Here is a 25,180-nt window from a genome sequence, read left to right as displayed (position 1 = left end):
AAGCATGAAGCTAGAAACGGCTAAAATGGCCCTTGCCATGTTCTGGCAAATAAATTGAGTTTTGTGTGGCTTCATTTGGCTTGGCTAAAGAGAAAGGAGGGGTTTTTCCAAATGGGGAGGTAGGAAGAGACCTTGAATTTTGAATATGAGTCATTTAAAAGAGCCATTTCAGAACCCATTTTAAAGCTGAACATCCAAGGCAGAGCTTTATAGGTAGAATGAGGCTTTTTCTCTTGGACAGCCTGGACACATTTCGGTCATTCCAGCCTTTATATCGAATTTTAAGTTTGTTGTTGCTACAATTGAGCTTGCTGCTGGTGACTGGCTTTCTGATATGATCTTATTGGAGAGGTTGCCATATTTCTCCAGTCAGATTGCACAGACATTGAGACCTCCATTGGGATTAGGTCATTTAAAGGAACTTTTCTGTTCCACCTTTACCATTGCTATTTCTGGTTTCCACAGAATCACATAATCTCCAAGTGGAAATGAATCTCAGAGACTATCAATAATCCAACCTATACTTGAGTAAGAAGCCCCTTTATAGGAAGAGACTGCAAGCGGTCATCCAGCCTCTGCTTAAAGATCTTCAGTGAAGGGGGACCAGGTTCCCAGGACTTCTGTATTGAATAGACATTTAAATACTTGTTGACTGACTGGAGGCAGTGCATGTTCCCTTTTGGGTGTTGAAGTTTGGCTCATAAAAAGACTAAATATGCCTCTACAAATTTCACCCAATGCTATTAATTCTGCCCTTTTATGTTAAGTAAAATGAATTACCCTTCTTCTAGTCACTTAAATGCATGAAGACAGCTGGCATGTCACTCTTAAATTATGTGTTCTCCAAGACAAACATTTCTTATTCTTTCATCTGATTTTAGGGTCTTTCACCACTTTAGATTCTTCAGATGTGGGCTGACAAGGACAGAGAATAATGAGATTATCACAATCCCAGTGCGGAAACCTGTAGCTTTTCTCTTTCTTTCTTTCTTTCTTTCCTTCCTTCTTTCTTTCCTTCTTTCTTTCTTTCTTTCTTCCTTCCTTTCTTTCTTTCTTTTTCTTTCTTTCTTTCTTTCTTTCTTTCTTTCTTTCTTTCTTTCTTTCTTTCTTTCTTTCTTTCTTTCTTTCTTTCTTTCTTTCCTTCTTTCTTTCCTTCTTTCCTTCCTTCTTTCTTTCCTTCTTTCCTTCTTTCCTTCTTTCTTTCTTTCTTTCTTTCTTTCTTTCTTTCTTTCTTTCTTTCTTTCTTTCTTTCTTTCTTTCTTTCTTTCTTTCTTTCTTTCTTTCTTTCTTTCTTTCTTTCTTTCTTTCTTTCTTCCTTCCTTCCTTCCTTCCTTCCTTCCTTCCTTCCTTCCTTCCTTCCTTCCTTCCTTCCTTCCTTCCTTCCTTTCTTCCTTTCTTTCTTTCTTTCTTTCTTTCTTTCTTTCTTTCTTTCTTTCTTTCTTTCTTTCTTTCTTTCTTTCTTTCTTTCTTTCTTTCTTTCTTTCTTTCTTTCTTTCTTTCTTTCTTTCTTTCTTTCTTTCTTTCTTTCTTTCTTTCTTTCTTTCTTTCTTTCCTTTCTTTCTTTTCTTTCTTTCTTTCTTCTTTCTTTCTCAAAGCCTCTTACCTTCCATCTTAGAATAAATACTGTGTATCAGTTCCAAGGCAGAAGAATGATTAGGGCTAAGCAATCAGGGTTTAGTGATTTGACCAAGGTCCCACATTGAGGAATTGTCTGAGGCTAGATTTGAATCCAGGATTCTCTGTCTCTGGTCCTGGCTCTCTATATACTGAATCACCTAGAGGCCCCCTGCTTTTCTTGATATGAAGGGAAAGATAATAGTCTGGAGTCAGAAAAAAATGGCTTCAAATCCTGCCTTTCCCCTTTTTTCTGCCTATGTGACCTTGGAAAAGTCTTTTTCTCCTCAAGTCATTGCCCTCAATGAATTTATAATCTTGTAGGGTAATTAATACAGGAACACATGGATACTAGATATATGTATATACATGTATTCTTTCCAATACATATAACACCCTGTCATATATATGTATCTACATGTATACATACATACACACACATGTATATATGATACAAACAGTATCTCTCTATCCCTCTTCATCTACCTATTATCTATTTATCTATTTGTCTGTCTGTCTCTGTCAGTCTGTCTGTATCTATCTATTATCTATCTATCAAAAAAGGATGAATTGAAATCTTAGACAAGATGTAGAGATGAGTCTATAGTGACCATACCATCGAGTGTGAGAGACTTTCTGGGTAACTTCTTGGGACATTAGCATCAGTTCTGAACAGATTTCCATTTTCATATGATGCAGCAATCTTGAGTTAAATCTTAAAATCTATGGTAAGGGTCAGAGTACAACTGTATCTCTCTGGATCTCTTCCCGAATCTCCAAAATCTGTCCAGTAGTTCTCCTTCCCTGGGGCTTCTCCAGAAGGATAAACACCATTCCTCTAAGCTGTCAGTATGAAGGTTATAAGCAAATGGCAACAAAAGAACACTTGTTTGCTTAAGCAAGTCTCATCTTGGGTCTTGGGTCTTCTGTGTTGTCTTCCTCCCCCAGGCATAGGTGACCAATAGTTATATTGAGATGCTTGTGCCCAGCTTTGAAGGCAGTCTTGTGAGACTGAGAGATCTGAACACTTGGGTACTCTCAGTTAAAGCCAATTGGCTGCAAGAAGAATGTCACAACCACACCTTTTTGGGAAAATATTCCTGTCAGCAGGATGATGAGCCCAAACTCTGTCCTGGCTTTAGAGAAGACAGATACCTAGAGTAAATGGTTTGGATAATGCAGAAGTAAGATGAAATGTCAAAGGATGATTCAGCACTCCTCTAAACAGCTTCATATTTTAATAGCCAAGTCTTAATTTCTTAGGAGGCAATAGTTAATACACACACATACATGCACACACACTCTTATATACACATATAACAGTATAGTAAGTTACTGCTATTTGTTTACATTTTTGATGTGTTCTTGTGAATCTCTTTAATTAAGTACCTCCTTCTTTTGGAGGACATAAATGGTTTTCCCCTTCCTGATTTACATTGTACTTAGAGCATCTTTCTACTTTCTCATTTTGGGGAAGACCTCATAAACATGAATCAGACTAAACTTCAAGAGATTCTCCTCTGGGTTCTGATAGAGGTATAAGGAGCCAGAGAGTGGGAGGAAAAGGTACTGAACCCTCTTTTTAAGCATCAGTCTCCCCAGGCATTAAACTCAATGCAAATGCATAGGTCTGGTTCTAAGCACCATTCTGGGTGCCACAAAAGTTATTATTGTTGTAAATACAATATAAATGAGAACATAAGTGCAGAGTTGAAGTACAAAATATTATGTAATATGGGGGAGAGAAATATAATTTCTGGGAGGAAGGATCAAAAAAAGATCCTCCTTCTTGGAGGAAATGGTGAGAAAAATTGTGCTTTGAAGGATGGATTGGGTTTCAAGAGGCAGAGGACAGAAGGGTATTTCAGTCTTATGGAACTTGCTTTAAGAATACATTATATTTCCCCTCAGTGACACAATATTAAAATCCTACCCAGTGACTCTTCTTGGGTACTTTCCTTCCTTCTCAGCAATATCTCATTTCTTTCAAAACTTCTGTCAGTCTTTAGTTTAGGCAAACAGGCCTGCTTTTTGTGCTTCCCACACAATATTCCAACTCCAGTCTCCATGTATTTGCATAAGCTATGCACCATGGAATGTATTTCCTTCTCAATGTGTTAGCTTCCTTTAAAATTTTTGTATTATATATATATATATATATTGCATATATATGTGTGTTTCTATGACACATGTATATATATATATATGACAAATTCACACTATAACTATATTCATATATATAATGTATATATAACATAAATATATACTGGAGAAGGAAATGGTAAATGATTCAAGTATCTTTTCCAAGAAAACCCCAAAATGGAGTCTTGAAGAATCAAATATGACTGAAACAACTGAACGGCAACAAATACAGTAATCCCTCACCAATGGTGAGAGTTATATTCCAGAGACCCCTGGGATAGATGAAATATCTGAAGTAGCAGTGTTTTATACACACACACACACACACACACACACACACACACATACACATTGTTTATAAACCCTTCCCACTCTCCTATAAACCTTTTCCACACTCTTCTTAACCTATAGCCATTGAGCCAGTCAGTGCCCAGGATACAGAACAGAGTGCTGTGCTTGGTCACCTTTCATTCCATCAGCCCATAGTGTGCCCAATGAGATGAGTGTAACTCCCTGATCCAGAATTAGCTATATTTTTCTAAAAAACCCAGGATACAGTAAAGCTGTGATATATGAACCATGATATAGTGAGGAATGACTATAAATACATATGGTGCATATATCACATAGATTTATAAACTAAAGGTAATTTCAACAACTGAACACACTAATAGCTCAGTGGGTTGGGAAAGTCTTCATTAGAAGGTAGACTTAAACTGAGTTTTGAAGGAAGTTAATTATTCTAGGAAGAAAGGAAGAGAAGGAAATGCATTCCAGACATGGTGAATAATGTGTCGAAATACATGGAGAATGGAGTTGGAATGTTTTTTGGGAGGCACAGGAAACAGATCTAGTTGCATAAAGTGTGGAATGAAGGAAGGCAATAATAAATGCCATATAACAAACCTGGAAATATGTTGGGACCTGGTTATAAAGGCTTTTAATGCCCAACAACAGAGGCTCTTAGTAATTGATCTTATGAAGAGTAAAGAGTCACTGGAGCTTCTTGAACAGAGGAAATCAGACCTGCAAATTAGGAATACAGTTTTGTTTTGTTTTGTTTTCCAAGAGAATGGATTGGCCAATTAAGAAACTCTGCTATAGTTAGAGGATACAATGAACCATGTGACTCATTTTCCAATCAGGGTCAAAATTTAACTTTATTTTTGTAATCAAAATACTGTCATCTCTCTCTAATTTCTTTCTTTCTGACATATGTTATGTTGGCAAGCTTTTAAGGTAACTTCTAGCTCTAAACCCTATAGTCTTATGATCAGACCACTAAAAATTGTGGGAAGTAAGGACAAAGAAAGATGAAGGACTTTAGAAAAATGTAGTAGGATGGAATTTTCTGGATAGTTTGTAGACTTGCTCTCCCAGGGAAGTGGACCCCAGGAGCAGATTCTAACAGCCTTGAACATTTGTAGGATCATAGATTTATAGCTACGAAAGAACTTTGAGGTCAGCCAGTTTAGCCCTCTCATTTTACAAATGATGGGAGGTCAGTTTTATGCATGATAAGTATTTCCCAGGTACCAAAAGCAGTATAGCGTGGAACTCAGTGATTCTTCAGGAAGATTCTATGATTCATGAGTGGGCCATGATCCAATCAAATACTAGTGCTCAGCAATGGCCACCATCTAACATCCCCACTTCACCACTGTCTCTCATCTGACACACTGGAAAAAGGCACAAGAGCCTATTCCCTTTTCTTCTGTCTCTCCCAGACTTTCCATGTCTTGGGTTGCTCAGCTGGTAGGGCATGTCTGTGGATCAGAAAAAATGCCACCTTCAAAGGAGTCATTTTTTGGTAGCCGCAAGGCAGGGTGGTTTGGGTGGATGTTGGCTAATTCTTTATGAAATTCGACTTCTTCCTTGAAGTTACAGTCAAATGCACAAAGTTCTAGGGAGTTTCTACCTTCTACAAAGTTGTGGCATGAGAAGTTAGCTTTCAAAACCACATAACATCATCATATAAATATATATATATTATATATATATATATGGTATGCCATAGCTCAACAGTTTAATTACAGGTTTTAAGAAGAATAGCTCCTTTATATTGAGTGAAGATGTTAGGTTTGGGTGTGATTACAGGAAAACCTTTCTTTTCCTCCACCATGCATCACCAGTTGAAATTCGTCCTTTTGCTTTAAATTAAAACAAAAACCTACTGACAATTAGAGCTTTCCCAAATTGGAATGCGTTGCCTCTAAAAGTAGTGGATGACTCCTGCCTGAGGCCTTCATGTAGAGGTTAGATGACCAATTATTCAGTGTGTTTTCCTGGAGATTACTTTTATGGTTGGGTTATTCTAGAAATCTCTTACAACTCGGAAATTCTGAGATTCAATGAAATGTTTCTTTGATAATATTTAATTATAGTTTGGATTATATTCTTCCCTTTCAATAAGCCACCATGAAACAGGAAAATAGTGTCAGAGTTGAACTATAAGAGTCACATAGAGCTCTGTGTTTACTGACAAGGCATCCATTTTTCTAGATCCAACATGGCAGTAGTGGAATAAGAGAATAAGACTAAATTGGCTAAGCTTTTGTCACTGATCTAGTTGTTATGTCTGGTCATTATAGAATTATGGAACCTTCAAACTGGAAGGGACCTTAGCAGGCATCTAGCATGAATCTTACCTTAGAAAGATTCTCAATAATGATTCAGATTCTAAGTGGTCATCTAGAATTCTAGTGAAAAAAGAACCCACTACTTCCTCTGGTGGTTCATTTCACTTTTGAGTAGCACTAATTGTTAGAAAGGGCAACTGGGTGGCACAGTGGATGAAATACTGTGTCTGGAACCAGGATGACTTACTAGGTGTGTGATCCTAGGCAAGTCACTTAATTCTGTTTGCCTCAGTTTCCCCATTTATAAAATGATCTGGACAACAAAATGGCAGACCACTCAAGGATCTTTGTCAAGAAGAACCCAAAATAGGGTCACACTGAATCTTATACAATTGAAAATGACTGAATCATAACAATTGTGCTGTTTGCCATCTCTATCTGAGTGGGGAGGTCTAGCTTTTCTTATCTCTGTCTGGTGTTCAGAGGCTTTAGCCCCAGGCAAGTTGTCCGTTCGTGGGTGTTACTGCTCTCAGTTCCCTCCAAATGCTTCTTCGTTGCTTTACTCCCACGCTCTGAGCCTGGCTTTGCACTGTCCCCGAGGTATCTTAGAGCCTTTGTGGGCCAGAGTGGCCTGCACTCTGAGGGGGGAGGGGCCAAGGCTTCCCGGAGCTCTGAGGGCTCCTGAGAGGATTAACTTCAGTTGGGTTGAATTGAGTGTGTCTTAAAGCAGGGACCTTCCCTGAGATGGGGACAGAAGGATCCAGCCAGGGGGCTACAGGCTCCCCTCTGTCTCTCTCTGTTTCCCTGCTATCTGGGTGCCCCCATGACTGGCTCATGTTGTTTTCAGGGTGTGAACGTCAGAATAGACGGCCCTGGGGTCCTTTTGCTGGCTCTTAGGTTCCCGCTGCTGCCTCAGACTCAGTGCTCTGGGTTGGGGGGGATGGGTCCTGGGACCTTCCTTCTGCCTATCCCTTAGATCCGAGTGATCTCAGGTTCTGGCTTTTGGGGGGCCGTACCTTTTGATTCAGGTCCAGGAGGAGGGTTCCCGGGATCTATCCTGTTGTTTGTTTTGAATTTTGGTGTCCTAGGAGCATACAGTTTGAGATCAGTAAGGAAGGGGTTTCCGGAGATCTGACCTTTAGCTCTCTCTAAGCCGCCATCTTGACCAGAACTCCATAACAATTATTAGAAAGTTTGTTCACATATTAAATCCCCATTTACTTTCTTGTAACGTCTATGCGTTACCCTTAGTTTTGACCAATGGAACTGAACAGAACAAGTCCTTTCCCCCAAGTAACCTTATGAAGACCCCATTCTTGGGGCATGTCATAATATGGTAATATCCCAGATGGGGCATCCACAGGCTTCTATGAAGACCAAATTGTGAAAAGAAGGTGATGGCTGACACGTTGACATATAAACATGAATAGATGCAAATATGCAGACATGTATGTGATGAAGACCACATTGTATCTAGTTGCCTGGCAACTATGATTTCTTCCTCCCCCTTTCACTTCCCTTAGGTTACATACTGCATTTGGATAATATTCTTTCTCATTATTTGCCTTTCAGGGCTAGATTTGGTATTGATTTATTTTTGTTTAAAATTTTAATTTATGAAGTTTCATTGATAACTTGTTTAGTAAGTCAAATGTTTCCTAATTAAAGTACTTTTTCAACTGATTTGATCTTCTTGTGTAATAATACACTAGATACACTAGTAAAGATTAAAATTTTGTATAAATTATTTTATTGACATCAAAATCACATATAATGTTCATTTTTTATTTCTTAGTGTCAATGAATCACTTAAATAATTCAGAATTGAATTATTTCAATGGGTACACTTCATGCTTTTTATCATTATTCTTAATTTTTCTTGATTTTTCCTAATTCTGATCAATGCCCTGAAAAATTACTAAATGGAGTATAATTCAGTGATAACTCCTATATCAATAACAAATCTTTTCATTTCAGGAAAATCTAAAGTTCAAATCCTATCTCAAACACTTACTAGATATGTAATGCTGGACAAATTATTTAACTTTTCTTTGCCTGAGTTTTTTTAGCTGTAAAATGGGTATATAACACCTACTTCCCAGAGTTGTAAGGATTGGATAAAATATTTTAATGGATTAGGCACATAGTAGGAGCTTAAGAAATGCTGCTTTTCTTGAATTTTCTTACATTGTTGTAGTGATTATACATATTATTCTTTTATTCTTTAGGCTCAACTTACTGCATCAATTCAATGCAAATCTTGGGAATTTTTTTCTGAATTCTTTATATTTTACTTTTTCTTAGGGCATAAGGTAAATCTTTTACCCAATTTATTTAGTCATTCTCCTATCAGTGATAAACCAGTTTGCTTCCAATTTTTTCTACTAAAAAATATCACTGCTAATATTTTGGTATTAACCCTTGGGTCCTCTAGTTGCCATAGTAGAGAGATCTGGAGTCAAGAAGATCTGAGTTCAAATCTGGCCTCAGACTAGTTGTATGACCAAGTATCCTAATATGCAAAGTGAGCTGGAGCATGAAATGTCAAACTACTTCAGTATATTTGCCAAAAAATCCAAAAATAGGGTCATAAAGAGTCAGACATAACTGAAAATGACTGAACAATAACCTAATGTGTATAGCACAGTGCCTGGAATATAGCAGGTACTTAATAAATGTTTATTGACTTACTGATTATAGAAACTTTCATTCTATTTTTGTCCTAGTTTGGAGCATATGTCAAATGATGGGATAACTGACTCAGAAATTATGAAGAGTTTAATCATTTTTTTCTCATATACTTTTGAATTGTTTTCTAGATTGTTGCACCTCCCTGGCCAAAAAAAAAAAAAGCATATTTAGTTTGCACATATTCCTAGAGTTCATCCAAAATCTACTGGCTCTTATCATGTTTGTCATTTTGATCAGTATACTGATAATTTATATTTTTTCTTTTCGAAATGGTTTATTTAAAATTGATATTCAGTTTACCCAGATTTCCCAGGGTGCTTTCTTCTTTGTGATGGCCCTGTTTCTATGGGGTTAAGTCAGGATGGGTATATCTCTTGGAAATGTTACACATCATTCCAATTCTTTTGCAATGGTAGAAAGTTATATCTGAGGGAAGGATATAATGAAAATTTTTTTTCAAAAATCATATTCTTTATTTACACACAGCATGAAGTATGAACTTTTTCCTTGAAAAATAAGAGTTCAATTCAAATCTATCCTCAAACTTAAATGAATAACATCTCAAGTAAAATCACAACAGGAAATACTTTCACCAATTTGAGAATTTGGGATTTTTTTATCAGAATGATTTTATTCCTCACCATTAAATTTTATTTATTAATTTTAATTAATTAATTAATAATTAATTATCGGGGAGAGGTTACTTTAAAGGCAAGTATAGAAAAGGAATGGGGAGCAGCTAGGTGGTTCACTGCATTGAGAACCAGGCTTAGAGACAGGAGTCCCTGGGTTTAAATCTGATCTCAGAGACTTCCCAGCATGTGTGACCCTGGCCAAGTCACTTAACCCCCATCTCCCAGCCCTTACCCTTCTTCTGCCTTGGAACCTAAATCACAGTATTGATTCTAAGCTGGAAGGTAATGTTTTGTCTTTTTTTTTTTTGAGAGATAAAAAGAAAATAAAAGGAGTGAAGGTGATCTTTATAAGATAATACATATATAGATAAATATTTCAGTGTGTCTGTGTTGAAGTACATTCTATCTTCAGCTACATAGATAATAATCTATTCAATATACACACATTTGCACATGTGTGCATATCATATGCATGTTTGTACAAAAAAATGAGATATTTCATTCCACAAATTTAAGAATATATGCGTGGCCTGTGAAGGTGTGATGCAATGGGTTTGAAATCAGAGTCATTGGATACAATTCCCACATCTGACACTACTTTTGTGAACTTGAGCATTTTACATCTATTTTTCTGGGCCTCTGTTTCCTCATCTCTTAATGACAGGTTAAGGCTAAATCTCTAAAGTCCCTTCTGGTTCTAAATCTAGGTTCTCTCTATGGCCTTGCATCCTCAGTTTTCTTATCTGCATTTGTAAAATCAAAGTTTGGGGCTAGATGATAGTTGGGGTCTCATTTAGTTTGGAAGTTCTCTGTTCTTGTGATCTTGGCAAAATTCTCCCAAAGTGTGAAGAATAGGGAAAGTGACATATTTCTCTGTTCTTCCTGAACTCGATTCTTGCTTTTTTACCTCTGTTGCAAATGGAAGCCTGAGAGACTTCTAATATTCATATTGTTTATGCTAAACGTTTTGATATGACCTTGGAGAATTTTGTCATTTTGTCAGAAATCATTTTCCTTATTTTCAGGAAGGATTGATGTGGTAATCAACAATATGGTGGTACTACCTTTCTTGCCAAGGGAAGGCAATGACCAGCAATGACTAGAGGGTAAGGCTATTAAAATGTGGAATTTGAAAGGGAAGTGACTATTCTTGCTTCAAATTATCAGGATTGTATAAAGGGACTCTCTGAACACATACAGTTACAATAATATACACAAATTTAACATATATATAAAACTAGTAACTAGCATTTAAAGTTTTCAAAGCACTTTACACATACCTCTTTTGAACGTCACAACAACTTATAAGGAAAGTGCTATTATTATGTCCATTTTACAGAAGAAGATGAGATGTGAAATGACTTGTGCAAAGTTTCAGTGCTAGTAAGTTCTAAGACAGCTCTTGAACTCAGGTCTTCCTAACTTTCAGGAGCCGGGGAATTGGTTGTTGTATGTTTTAAAGATAATCAGGCTAATTCATCACTCAATGCAATTGACTCCTTCATCCTCAAGTCTACCATTTACACAGATTTTTATTCTTTGTTGTCATGCCGATTCTTTATGACCCCATGGACCACAGCACATCAACAATGTCCCTGGGGTCTTCTTCATGCAGACACTGGAGTGCTTTGCCATTTCCTTCTTTAGTGGATTAAAGCAAACAGAGATTAAATGACTTGCTTAAAGTCACACAGGCATTGAGTGTTTGAGATTGGATTTAAACTCAGGTCTTCCTGACCCCAGAACTAGTGTTCAAGCCACTGAACCACCTAGCTGCCTCTCACACAGATTACAGGATGATAAAAATGCAAATACATTTTATAGAGGATGAATTTAAGAGATTGACTATCAATGCAAACAAGTCCAGTTTCCTTCCAGGCAAAGAACTTCTTGAAAAATTGTGGAATCCTTTAGGATGTCACAGCTCCAAACTGTCAGAGGTATAATTCCTTTAGCAGGTCAGAGCAAGAAGGAAAAACTATTGATCCCAGAATGCCTCAGGAAGTACTGTGCATTCAAGAACCAGTTATTCAAGTTTATTATAATCCTACCATTTTTCTTTAATGGGGCAAGACTGATTAGCAAAACAATTCCTTTTCACTGTATATGTTTCCAGTCATATATTATGTATGATACCTCAATGCAGAAACAGACTAGAGAAACACTCTAGCCACTCCCCTTCCCAGCTGCATTTTGAGGAAGCCAAGGCTCTTTGATATCTGAATAAAGTAACATATCAGATGTCATACACTGACAATTAAGCAATAATAAACTTACTTCAAATAGATTGCATAAGAGATAGCAGGGCATATTAGAATAAAAGGCTGGCTTCAGCATCAGAAGAATCTGGGGTCAAGTCTTGCTTCTGACACATACTAGCTGTGCAACCTCTCATTGTTTCCAGCCAGCTTTTATAGGATTTATATGAACATGCTCCATCTGATAACTAAAATCTATTTCTTGCATTGGTCTTATCCAGAAAGCTGAAGGTCAGAGGAATACTGAAGGCACAGATGGGGATTTCATGCATTCCTTCGATACTGACTCCATTTCCAAAAGGAGAGTGCAAAATGGTGGCGGCAGACTTTCCTTATCAGGGTCTTATTTTGTGTCCACTTTCCTTTTTTCCATAGATGAGGAGCTAGGCATGATGAAACGCAACAAGTTCTCTGTCAGTGATAGGACATCAAATGAAGAATCCTACAGGAACCTGAATATGCAGTATCCATTCATTTAAGGTGTTCTCAAAGTTATAATGCCAATTTATATCTATAACTTAAAATGTCACTAAAACTTTTGGGACATGTTCTATATTATCTGCAAATATTCTGGGTGTAGAAATAGCTATAGATTTATAGACTGTGTGATAGGGATTGAATTGTGTGCTATTTATTCCTTTATTGATTCTATGAAAAAGAATAGAACACTGGATAATGGTAAGTCTGCTATAGGGAGTTTATGCCATTATAGTCTGTTCATAGAGACACTAAGCATTATGCCAAATGACCAGAACATGTAGAATATATCATTTCATGGAAGAAAGAATTAGAGTTGGGGGCTCAAAGCTATTCAGATTTGATAAATCCATATTATCTATATTCATTAGCCTAATAAGATGACTTGGGGATAGCTTATTATCTACTCTTTGAGAACCTTGTAGAGTTTTGTGCTTCCCCATCATTCTTTGATATATGACTGGGGTTAGCATAGGATTTGATTGGGGCTTGGTATATTTTTGGTGAAAAGGATTAGGTTAGTTTTCAGCACTAACATTATTGCTTCAAAATTAAACAATTCCTTCCTTCCTTCCTTCCTTCCTTCCTTCCTTCCTTCCTTCCTTCCTTCCTTCCTTCCTTCCTTCCTTCCTTCCTTCCTTCCTTCCTTCCTTCCTTCCTTCCTTCCTTCCTTCCTTCCTTCCTTCCTTCCTCCCTTCCTCCCTTCCTCCCTTCCTGCCTTCCTCCCTTCCTCCCTTCCTGCCTTCCTTCCTTCCTTCCTCCCTCCCTCCCTTCCTCCCTCCCTCCCTTCCTCCCTTCCTCCCTTCCTCCCTTCCTCCCTTCCTTCCTTCCTCCCTCCCTTCCTTCCTTCCTTCCTTCCTTCCTTCCTTCCTTCCTTCCTTCCTTCCTTCCTTCCTTCCTTCCTTCCTTCCTTCCTTCCTTCTGATAGTTGTCTAGATTTAAGAATGTAATGGAGAAAATGTTAATGCAGATAAAATTTGAGTGTTTGGCACATACACTTTTTTGTTGAGATCCTGTTATTAAAATTTTACCAGCACATCCTGTTTATACCCTGATAAGGCTCTGTCTTTCACATTCGTGGGGTATACTCTGAGCCCTTGAGGTTATGACTACTTGATTCACTTTCCCATGCTGTATGTCAGGAGGACCTGTAATATAGCTTTTTCCTGAGAGTCTGATAGGGGGCAACTATTAGATAGGAACATTTGTAGCATCTGGAAGCTAAAGAATCCACTCATTGTTGGAGGAGGTATAATATGTTGTAGTGTCAGGGATGACTAGAATTGAAAAAAGGGCTATGAGAGATAGAAGACAGAGGCAGCAGAAAATGGACGAACATGACAAGAAAAACCATTTTTGTTGACAGCCTCATCACCCTTTTTTTACTATTGTTTTTTGCCTAGATGGAAAATATGAGCTTGGTTATTATGGAAAGGCAGTAGAACACAAGTTAATATGGTAGCTTTTGAACAATGCATAGTAAATATACCATTTCACAGCAGGAAGAAAAGAGAAAAACAAGTTGAGATACAGAGGGCGAAAGAATAAATACACTCCGTTGGACACCAGCCAATTCTATAGCTAAAAGTGCTTCAAGGCAGCCAAAGAATAACTTCAATAAGCACTATTTGTCATGAACTCAATGTTTGCCATAAGGCAACACAATTCCCCATCCTCCAACACCTCCTCCCAATGAACTTTTGCTCACTTTTGACTTAGGTTGCCCTTCCATTTTGAAAGTACTCATTTTTCCAAACATGGAGTGGGGTGAGGGGAGCAACTCCAGTACAGTTTATTCGGCTTCTGTTAGCTCATTACTTATGTTACTATAGGCATAGAGTATCTGTTCTAGAAACATCCTTAGAATATAATGCATAAGGCATAATTCCTGGCTGTCTGTAGCAACATCATTACTAAGTAAAATATATTAATTTGCGGAACATGAGGGAAGATTCCAGACCTATAATTTCATCACTGTAGGGAATTCCTTCTTAGATTTTTTTCCTCCATAGATGCATAGGTAAAACTTATAATATAGGGAATTTCTTAATGCCAGAGAAAGTATAAATATCTTGATCATATTCACATAACTACTATGTATGAGAGGGAATTCAGGATTTCCTGACTCTAAAGACTGCATCTATCCCCTACACTATGTAGGGACTATTTCTTTATTCCTCATTTTGTATCCTTAATGCTTAGCACAGTGCCTGGCACATAGTAGGCACTTAATAAGTATTTATTGTTTAAAAATATGTTTGCCTTCTCTCTCAAAATACATAATTTAAGGTAACTATGTGGGAAGAGGCAGTGTTCCCCTGATTTTTGTAAACCTTAAAATTTCACAGACTTATGAATGTTAAAAATTTTTACTCCACATTGAGGAATCCTCCAATTCCATACTTGAAATAATTCCTTACCAGATAGTGAGAACTCTCCCTTTGCTATGGGAGTATCCCTACTCCACCCCTACTTAAGACTGCCTTAGGGCAGAAACTCCTTGCTAAACAATGAAAGTACTTAAAAAACATACTTATAAAGGGAAGGAGTTCTTTGAGCCATGCCTGCTTTTGGAATTGATACAATGGGATGCTAGGTGCCATAAAGGTGGGGCAACTTGTAAACTACTTTGACCTAAAAGGTGAAAACTCACTCAGAGGTTTTCTCTTAATGAAATTAGTCGACACAGCAGCATTTTTTTCTGATTTACTAAAGAGATTAATCTACTCAGCTGTGAATTCAAAATGGGCTGTCTTTTGGAAAACATCTACAGTGATTGGTAGATGGAAGAACTTAGGGGAGGTGACATAGGAGATTTTGCCCTTAAAAATAAGAGCTCAAAGAAGAGCTGGAGGTCATTCTGAAACATTCAGATTGAGGAGGACTCATTTTGAAACATTCAGATTGAGGAAGGACTGATTCTGAAACATTCAGATGGAGGAGGGAGCTGGTGAAAGCAGCTGAGATGATGCTGGCCTAGTGTCACTAGAATCCTTGCTTAGGCAGACCTTGTGGTGAGTGTTAAAAGACTGACTGACTGATCTCTCTCTCTTAAGACTCAGGTCTAGGCCATGTTGGCTTAAGGCCCTTCATACTTATTTCCTTTTTCTCTCTTTCTCTCTTTTCTTTAATTCCACATTTGTATTAATTAAAATCTCTATAAAACCCAGTTGACTTGGGTATTTGAATAATTGGGAAAATTTCCCTGGCGACCACCTTATATTTGATTTAAAAACCAAGACACTGTAGTGAAACATATTTTCTGCAGTCAAATTTACTCACCCTCTCTTATATCTATCACAATTTATATCTTCCACCATTTTAATCACTACAGTTTAAGACCTCAACCATTTAAAATCTAACAGTTATTGTGACCTCACAAAGTTGGTGAGAAACCCTCAAAAGACTTCTGTGAAATCTCTTTCCTTTATCTCTTTGCTTTATTACTTGCCTATCAGTCAGTTTTGTTTTCTTTTTTAACTTGACTTCAAATTTACAGCTGCAAGAATGGGTGAGTAAAAAAAAAAAAACCTTTTTGATTCTCCTTAAATTAAGCTGTTTTAGATCTTAGCAACAGGGCCCTATGATCCTGGCTAGCAATTGCCTAAATTAGGATTAGAAAAACCTGGGAAAACTTTTTGGCCTTGTCCTGCTTCCCATGTTTTTACTTTAGAAATATGGAGTCACAGACAGTTCAGAACTTAGTTAACAACTGGAGTTTCAGTAAATGTTTTGTTCTTTTCTTAGTAAAAACATTGGTCTGCAGCTTACTTAGCAGCTGGCTCATTAGCCCCATGACCAATCTTATGAATACAGAATTCCTTGTCTCTCTGAAAGGGCTCATCCCATGGAACTTATGGCAAAATCTAATTGACATACTACTTTCCCTTGAGTTTTTGATTATTGTAATTTTAATATTGTATTTCCTTGAAGAACTCACTTCTCAGTCAAACCAACCAATTGCTCCCTCTCATATTCAACAAATTGAAGAACTAAATACTCGACAGGAACTTATAGAGGAAGGTCAGGGAGAGATTGTAACTTTTATAAGAAGCATTAACAGAGAGTTAAGAACATTATCAGAATCTCTGTCCCACCCTGCTCTGGACACAGCTCCTCCTGCCAACTCGGCCTTAGAACCCCCTGCTTCTAACCAACCTACCTCTCCCCCTGTCCCCTTGGCCTCAGAAAACTCTAATTCTAATAAACCCACTCTGAGTACACACCCCACCCACACTTCCGACCCAACACCATCAACTCTAAGTTCACATCCTACCCATACTTCTGATCTTAATCCTTCTACTTCACACCTTACTGATTCCTCCAATCCAAACACCTCTGTATCCTTTCACACTTCTTCTTTGGCTCCTCCTTCTCATGCTACACAATCTACTTTAAGTTCACATTCCAACCTAAATTCACACCCTACCTCTGAATTTTCTGGCCCTATGGGATTACAACAAACCCTTCCTTTTAATGTGCCCAACTCTTCTATGTCTCAGACTTACCCAATTGAAAATGGAGCAAGAAGTCTAGAAACAGGAGTACCAAATAACTTAGATACCTTATTTCCTTTAAGGGAAGTACCTACTTTTAATAAAAATGGAAACTTGGTATCTGTAAGACATCATACACCTTTTACCCCTGAGGATTTAAAAAAATTGAAGGAAGATATGCTATCATTTGAGGATGAAACAATATTAATTATAAAAAAATTAGAGAACATATTCAGAACTTTTGACCCCACTTGGTTGGATGTTGAGAATATATTAGAAGAATTATTAACAAAGAGAGAAAAAAATAAAGTCGTCTCTCTGGCTAATCAAAACCGAGGTAGAAGAGGACATTATTGGCCAACTGAAGATCCACATTGGAACCCCAATATTGAACTAGATTACACAAAACTAAACCAGGCCAGAGAAGCATTATTGACAGCCATGAGAGATTGCTCTGATAGACCTGAAAAATAGTCAAAATTTGAAAAAACCTGACAACATATTGATGAAATACCCTCCCAGTTTATGGACAGACTTATTGACATATGGAATACATATATGAACCTTGATTTATCCAGAGAAAGAGACATTAGACAAATACGTAGGCAATTTGTTAATAATTGTTGTTCAGTGGTAAAAGACTACTTTAGAACTAGCTGTCCTAATTGGGACTCTATGGACCTCGATGAACTAAGGAGAGTAGCAACCTATGTTTATAAAGGTTATGTAAAAAGACCTGAGGAAGATGATACATAAGTGGAAGATTTAAAGAAAGAAATTGAAATGTTAAAGAGACAATTGAAAAATAAGGGAGAGACTATAGCCCCTTTGCGGGAATTCACAAATAAATCAATAACTTGCCACTTCTGTGAGAAGAAGGGCCACAAAATGATGGAATGTAGAACCTTTCTTAAGATGATTGGAAGGAATACGAGTTTAATAATAGCTTTAGAAATAACAACTATAGAAATGATGATAATGGTCATAGAAACCAGAACAACTATAATGATGATAATGGTCATAGAAACCAGAATTTTAGAAATTCTAGAAATTATAATGATGATTATGGAAATAACTATAATGAACATAGAAATAAGAATTTTAGAAACCAGAATTATAGAAATAGGAACTGGGAAAATAATGACAATGCTCCAAATGAAGAAAATGATAACACCCAACAACAAAATATAAGAAATGGAGCTCGTCCAAAAAATAGTCGAGGTGCCCTTCAGGGGGGTGCCCAAGGAATATCCCAAACACAATGATGGCGTATGGCATCTGGGGGGGGGGGGGGCTGGGGCACAGGAATCAGATGATACAACCTTTGATATTCTGGACCCTGATGTCCTACTACCCGTTGTCCCTATCCACTGTCCTCCCCATACTAATGAACCCCATGTTACATTAAAGGTGGGTAACACTTATTATGATTGTCTATTAGACCCTGGAGCTACCAGGTCTGTATTGAAGAATGTACCAGATTTAAATTGTTATTCCATTGATTCACAAAGTGTAGTGGAGGTATCAGGAATACCCCAAAGAGTTGAAAAACTTGCCCCTAGAATGATGTCTGTAGGATCCCTAGAGGTACAACATTCCTTTCTTTTAATTCCTGACTCCCCTTTAATTGACTGGGGAGAGACCTTCTATGCAAACTCAGAGCCACAATAACTTGTTCACCAGATGGTTCTTTATCATTGGAAGTACCAGAGGAATCTTTAAATTTACTCCCTGTACTTCTCTCGAAAAACCAGGAGGCAAAAGAGCCTTCCACTTTTGAAATACCTAAGGATATACCAGAGTCTCTTTGGGCCACATCTTCTTCTGATGTAGGCTTACTTAAATCTGCTGTTCCTGTGCAAATAAAAACTAAATCTAGCCCACCTCCTTCTATCCCTTAGTATCCCCTCTCAAAGGAGGCAATTGAGGGTATTACACCAGTTATTAACTTATTAATAGAACAGGGAATAATAATCCCTTGCAAATCTGAATACAACACGCCCATTCTGCCAGTTAAAAAACCAAAAAGAGGGCCCGATGGCAAGCACCTCTATAGATTCGTACAGGATCTGAGGGCAGTGAATAATCACGTTATAAAGAGACACTCCGTAGTTTCTAACATAAATTCTATTATTTTCTCTATTCCTAGCACAGCTACATACTTTACAGTAGTAGACTTGTGATCAACTTTCTTTTTCATACCTATATATGAGAACTCCAGGCATATTTTTGCTTTTACCTGGAAGGGCTGACAATATTCATGGAGTTGGATGCCACAAGGTTATGTGGAAAGTCCGAGTTTATTTGAGCAAATTTTGAGCCAAGACACAGACAATATAACATTTAAAAATAGTAAATTAATCAAATATGTAGATGATCTACTCTTGGCTTCAACAGATGCAAAAACATGTCAAGAAGATAGCAAACACCTTCTTTTGGAATTGCACAAAAGAGGACATAAAATCTCAAAGGATAAAGTTCAGTGGTGTCTCCCTAAAGTAGAATATTTGGGATTCATCCTGTCTGTGGGTGCTCATTATATTTCTCCAAAACAAATTGAGAATATTCAAAATTTAAGCCCTCCTACTACTAAGAAACAGTTGAGAGCAATTTTAGGAGCAACAGGGTTTTGCAGACAATGGATTCCTTGCTATGGGGAAATTACTAAACCCCTTATAGCATTAAGAAAGGATTCAGTTCCTGAACCCCTCAAATTAGAGCCTGAACACTTATCAGCTCTATCAGATCTAAAAAAGGCTATCATGTCTGCCCCTGCTCTAGGCATCCCAGATTACAACAAGCCATTTACTTTGTATGTGCATGAGTGAAGAGGAGTAGCTTCTGGCATGTTAACTCAGACTTTGGGATCTTCTCAGCCCCCAATTGCTTATTATTCTGCTCAACTAGACCCAGTAGCAGCAGGAGCAACACCATGTCTTAGAGGAGTAGCTGCTACAGCTTACTAGTAACAAAAACTGTTGATTTAGTATTGAGATGTCCATTAACAATAATGTGCCCACATGAGGTAGAAGCATTATTGATAAAACATAGAACACAGGCATTCTCAGATCAGAGAATTACAAGGTATGAAATAACCTTATTAAATAGTGAAAACATTACTTTAAAACATTGTACTACTCTTAACCCTGCCACCTTGCTTCCAGATGTACCAACTTCAGGAGAACCATTACACAATTGTGAAACATTAGTGTCCATGGCAGAAAAGCCTCAAGATAATCTCTTGGACACTCCCTTAGACAATGCAGATCTGATTTTATTTACTGATGGTTCCTCTTTTATGAGGAATGGCATACGTTACACTGGAGCTGCCATAGTCTCAGAATTTGCCACTGAATGGTCAGCTTCACTACCTTCTAACATTAGCGCTCAAGGAGCAGAGCTCATAGCTCTGAAGTAAGCTTGGATAATTGCCAAGGATAAAAGGGCAACAATTTATACGGATTCTAGATATGGTTTTGGCATCTGTCACTCAGTTGGAATGTTATGGCTCCAGAGAAGATTCTTAACATCAGCTGGAAAATCTATAGCTAATGCAGAAATTATTAATGAACTTCTTTCTGCTCTCCAGCTTCCTGAAGCCCTAGCTGTAGTTCATTGTTCTGCCCATACAGGTGGCACTGACCCTGTCTCTAGAGGAAATGATCAAGCAGATGCCGCTGCAAAGCTAGCAGCCATAGAAGGGCCAGAATTACTCTTGACATTAACAACTACTAATGATTTAAATTTACCACTTTCCTATAATTAAAAGGAAGTGGAAAAATGGAAACAAAAATTCAAAGCAAAACTGATTAATGGAGTGTGGGTGTCATCTGAAGGAAAACCCCTGCTCCCTAGAAGGTTCTACAACCAAATTTGCCAATCTATTCATAAAAATGGTCATTTTGGCACCCAGGGCATCGTGGACTCTGTTAAGAGAGTATGGATAGCCCCTGGTATAATTACCATAGCCTCTAAAGTGTGTTCAGCCTGTTCTACCTGCCAGGCATATAACCAACATGCATTTCGTGGAAAAACCTTTGGTGGATGTCCTCTGGATTACACACTTTTTGAACATCTACAGATAGATTTCATAACGATGCCAAAGGCTGGACGTTATAAATTTTGTCTAGTAATTGTAGATCAAGTAACCAGATGGCCGGAAGCATTTCCTGTGACCCGAGCCACTGCAGATTTTGTTGCAAAGATACTTTTAAAGGAAATTATTCCTCGTTTTGGCCTGCCAGCACATATTGATTCCAATAGGGGGAGTCATTTTACTGATTCTGTTCTAAATCAGATATATTCTTGCTTGGGAATAACTCCCAAATTTCATGTTCCATATCATCCCCAGAGCTCAGGCCAAGTAGAAAGGATGAACAAAGAACTTAAAACTATGATTGGCAAATTATACACTGAGACCCATTTAAAATGGCCTGAAATTCTCCCTCTGGCCCTATTTTATCTTAGAAGCAGGCCTAGAGGAGACTTACATATTTCACCATTTGAGATGCTTTTTGGAAATCCGCCTATACAGGCATATACCTCACTATTAGGGGGAGATATTACTATTGCTTCCTATTTACAGGAGTTACAGCACAAACTACATGAACTTCATGAATCCGGAGCTGCAGTACAAGCTGGACCACTAGACTTTTCTCTGCATGACCTAAATCCAGGAGATAAAGTTTATATTAAGAATTTCAAGCGTACTGGAGCAACTCAGCCTTCATGGGAAGGACCATTCCAAATATTGTTAACTACTCCAACATCCATAAATATTGGAGAAAAGGACTCTTGGATTCACTGCTCACATGTGAAGAAAGCATCTTCTGCTGAGACTGATTGACTGAAACCTATCGCATGCATTGGAGATAATAATCCTTAGACAAGTGGATGCTGTTGTTTTTTTTTTTAGAACATATTGAAGTATTGATTTTTTATTATTTCTTTTTTACATTTTGATTAGAATATTTGATTTTTTCTCATTTTTGTACTGAAGGTACACATAATTAATATTAATATTTTCCCTGCAGTAATAGAAGTTAATATATATTCTTGCTATAATATCAATATATACACAAAAGCTTTAAACTATGGGAACCTGCCATTTATTGATAAAATATTATAGGACTATGATTAATGTTTGAATCTGATTCCAGAAAATGGGATAAAAACAAGGAGCATAGACTTTACCTGAATAGTGCCAAAAGAACACACATGAAATACTAATGTGAGACTCGAGGTTGCGACGCTTGACTTATGTTAAGTCGTAGGACTTCCTTGTATCTACACTCTTTACAAAGTACTCAAACAAGTACAAATCTTGACTATCATGCTGGCTCCCTATATCCCTGAGAATGACAAAAAATCAGACGAGGGAATGACATTTCCCCATCAAAATAGAATTCTAATTCTTTTCTTCTTATATTATGGCAACTTCCTGTAGTCTTGGCTGCAAATGGCTAAATGACATATTACTGCATTCTGTCCTACAGACTTGTGGGATAGAAATTACTTTAAACTGGACCTATACAAGGCCTATTTTGAATTTTTCTTATGTTTTTGATTGTTTTTCTATTCTTTTGATAATTGACTCATACACACCCATAACTGAACATTGCATTCTGAGCTAAACTTGATGTTTTTTAATACTTACTTCGGGGGGATTGTATTTTAATTTAAAATCTAAGAATTTTTGAATTTTTTGTTTGAGATTGTATCCAAGAATTTTGATTTTTTGTTTAAGATTGTACTTTTATAAAAATTCAAGATTTTGATTTTGTTCGAGAAAAGATCTTCAAGGAAGAAATTTGAAACTTTTATATCCAGAGAATGAACTGTTGCAGAAAGATGCCGAAAACCTACACTTCATCAAGAAGATCAAGAATGAACTTTGTATATGATTGATTGAACTGAACTTTGATTGAACATTTATTGTAAATGTACACATTTATGCCAAAAGGGACTGCCCCTAATTTGGCTTTCTGTCAATGCACCTAGCAAAACATTGGTTTTGCTTTATTTTCTTTTCAATTTCCTCTCTCACTATTCTAATTTCTCTTAGAAAATTGAATATCATGTATATCTATAGTTAGAAGTGCATTTAGGATTACAAATTGATTATGTTAAATGATCAATGGGGAGACTAGTCTCCCAATGATCATCAGGGGGGATTGTAAATCTTAAAATTTCACACACTTATGAATGTTAAAAATTTTTACTCCACATTGAGGAATCCTCCAATTCCCTACTTGAAATAATTCCCTACCAGATAGTGAGAACTCTACGTGAATGTGAAAACTCCTTGCTATGGGAGTATCCCTACTCCACCTCTACTTAAGACTGCTTTAGGGGAGAAAACTCCTTGCTATGGGAGGACCTCGATTCCTCCCGTACTTAAGAATGCTTTAGGGCAGAAAACTCCTTGCTAAACAATGAAAGTACTTAAAAAACATACTTATAAAGGAAAGGAGTTTTTTGAGCCATGCCTATTTTTGGAATTGATACAATGGGATGCTAGGTGCCATAAAAGTGGGGCAACTTGTAAACTACTTTGACCTAAAAGGTGAAAACTCACTCAGAGGTTTTCTCTTAATGAAATTAGTCGACACAGCAGCATTTTTTTCTGATTTACTAAAGAGATTAATCTACTCAGCTATGAATTCAAAATGGGCTGTCTTTTGGAAAACATCTACAGTGATTGGTAGATGGAAGAACTTAGGGGAGGTGACATAGGAGATTTTGCCCTTAAAAATAAGAGCTCAGAGAAGAGCTGGAGGTCATTCTGAAACATTCAGATTGAGGAGGAGGTCATTCTGAAACATTCAGATTGAGGAGGACTCATTTTGAAACATTCATATTGAGGAAGGACTGATTCTGAAACATTCAGATGGAGGAGGGAGCTGGTGAAAGCAGCTGAGATGATGCTGGCCTAGTGTCACTAGAATCCTTGCTTAGGCAGACCTTGTGGTGAGTGTTAAAAGACTGACTGACTGATCTCTCTCTCTTAAGACTCAGGTCTAGGCCATGTTGGCTTAAGGCCCTTCATACTTATTTCCTTTTTCTCTCTTTCTCTCTTTTCTTTAATTCCACATTTGTATTAATTAAAATCTCTATAAAACCCAGTTGACTTGGGTATTTGAATAATTGGGAAAATTTCCCTGGCGACCACCTTATATTTGATTTAAAAACCAAGACACTGTAGTGAAACATATTTTCTGCAGTCAAATTTACTCACCCTCTCTTATATCTATCACAATTTATATCTTATACCACTTTAACTCACTACAGTTTATTGGCTTCACTATTTTAAATCTCACATTTTATAGATGTGGAAGCTCCCTCCATTGAAATAATTCATCTGTGGTATAGCCTTAGGATTTAATTGCTAAAGCACTGAGAAGTTAAATAACTTGCCCATGGTCACACAGCAAGTTGTTGAATCTAGGTCTTCCCAGCCCCAATCTTGCTCTCTATCCAATACTTAGTAAGGTGGTTCCCTTTTCTATTTAAATGGAATACTGGACCTTTTCCTCTCCCCTATTAAGTGTAGTCTGAGAGATAGAGCTTCTTACCAAGACCTGAGACTCAACAAAGCCCCAGAGTAGTGAAGATGAGAAGTACTTAATAATTCTTTTGAAGTCCTAATGGGACCAACTTGAAGAAAAGCAACAAACAGATATATGACACCAGGAAAACAAATGCTGCTCACGTTCAGTCATGTCAATAGATACTGAATCCTTTCATTATGTCAAGGGGTGGCACAAATCCACTTGTTATGCAATGTTGACCTAGGAAGTGGTTTCAGATTGGTTTGGGTTCTTTTGAGATGGTTTTGGATCAGATCTTGTTATGAATGTGAGATCCAGGCAAAGAGCACACTGTACAAGAATTCACTGTTTTCATTGGCTGGAAAATCCCCCAAACACCACACTAAAATTCCATGGGGCAATTGATGTCAGAGATAATAACTTCAGAAGGAAAGGATAAGAGAGAGCTACTAGCAAATACAGAAATAGCACCCCCGGCCTTTGTACTGGGGACATGTAATCCAATTGCCATGGTGACAGATAATGCCTGCACTGCTAGGCAGTGGGGACTGGAATAATTTTCTCTCAATGGTATAACCAGCACACTCCCCAGTCTTAGTGTCCCCAAAGAGGTGAGGTAGGAGGGAGAGATCCTAGACTAACTGGAGTTAGTTTTAACTTTGGGGTTTGGGGGGGTTAACCCCAGAGTGAGGGTGAGAAAAGCTTTATAACACAATAGTCAATTACAGATGGTGTGAG

General features: G+C 37.4%; 1 long non-coding RNA gene across 2 annotated transcripts in view; it reads left to right on the top strand.

Annotated features, from left to right (window-relative positions):
• Window positions 1-13,371: 13,371 nt before the first annotated feature.
• LOC103093737 (uncharacterized) overlaps window positions 13,372-25,180 on the top strand; it is a 34,186-nt gene continuing 22,377 nt past the window's right edge. The window contains exon 1 of one of the 2 annotated variants that reach the window (XR_465364.2): window positions 13,372-15,907. This is a non-coding gene — a long non-coding RNA (uncharacterized LOC103093737). The remainder of the gene's footprint in view (window positions 15,908-25,180) is intronic. The other variant, XR_465365.2, reaches the window with a different exon arrangement.

Source organism: Monodelphis domestica, chromosome 3 (assembly GCF_027887165.1).
Source record: "Monodelphis domestica isolate mMonDom1 chromosome 3, mMonDom1.pri, whole genome shotgun sequence".
NCBI lineage: Eukaryota > Metazoa > Chordata > Mammalia > Didelphimorphia > Didelphidae > Monodelphis > Monodelphis domestica.
This window is presented reverse-complemented; position numbering and strand designations above follow the sequence as displayed.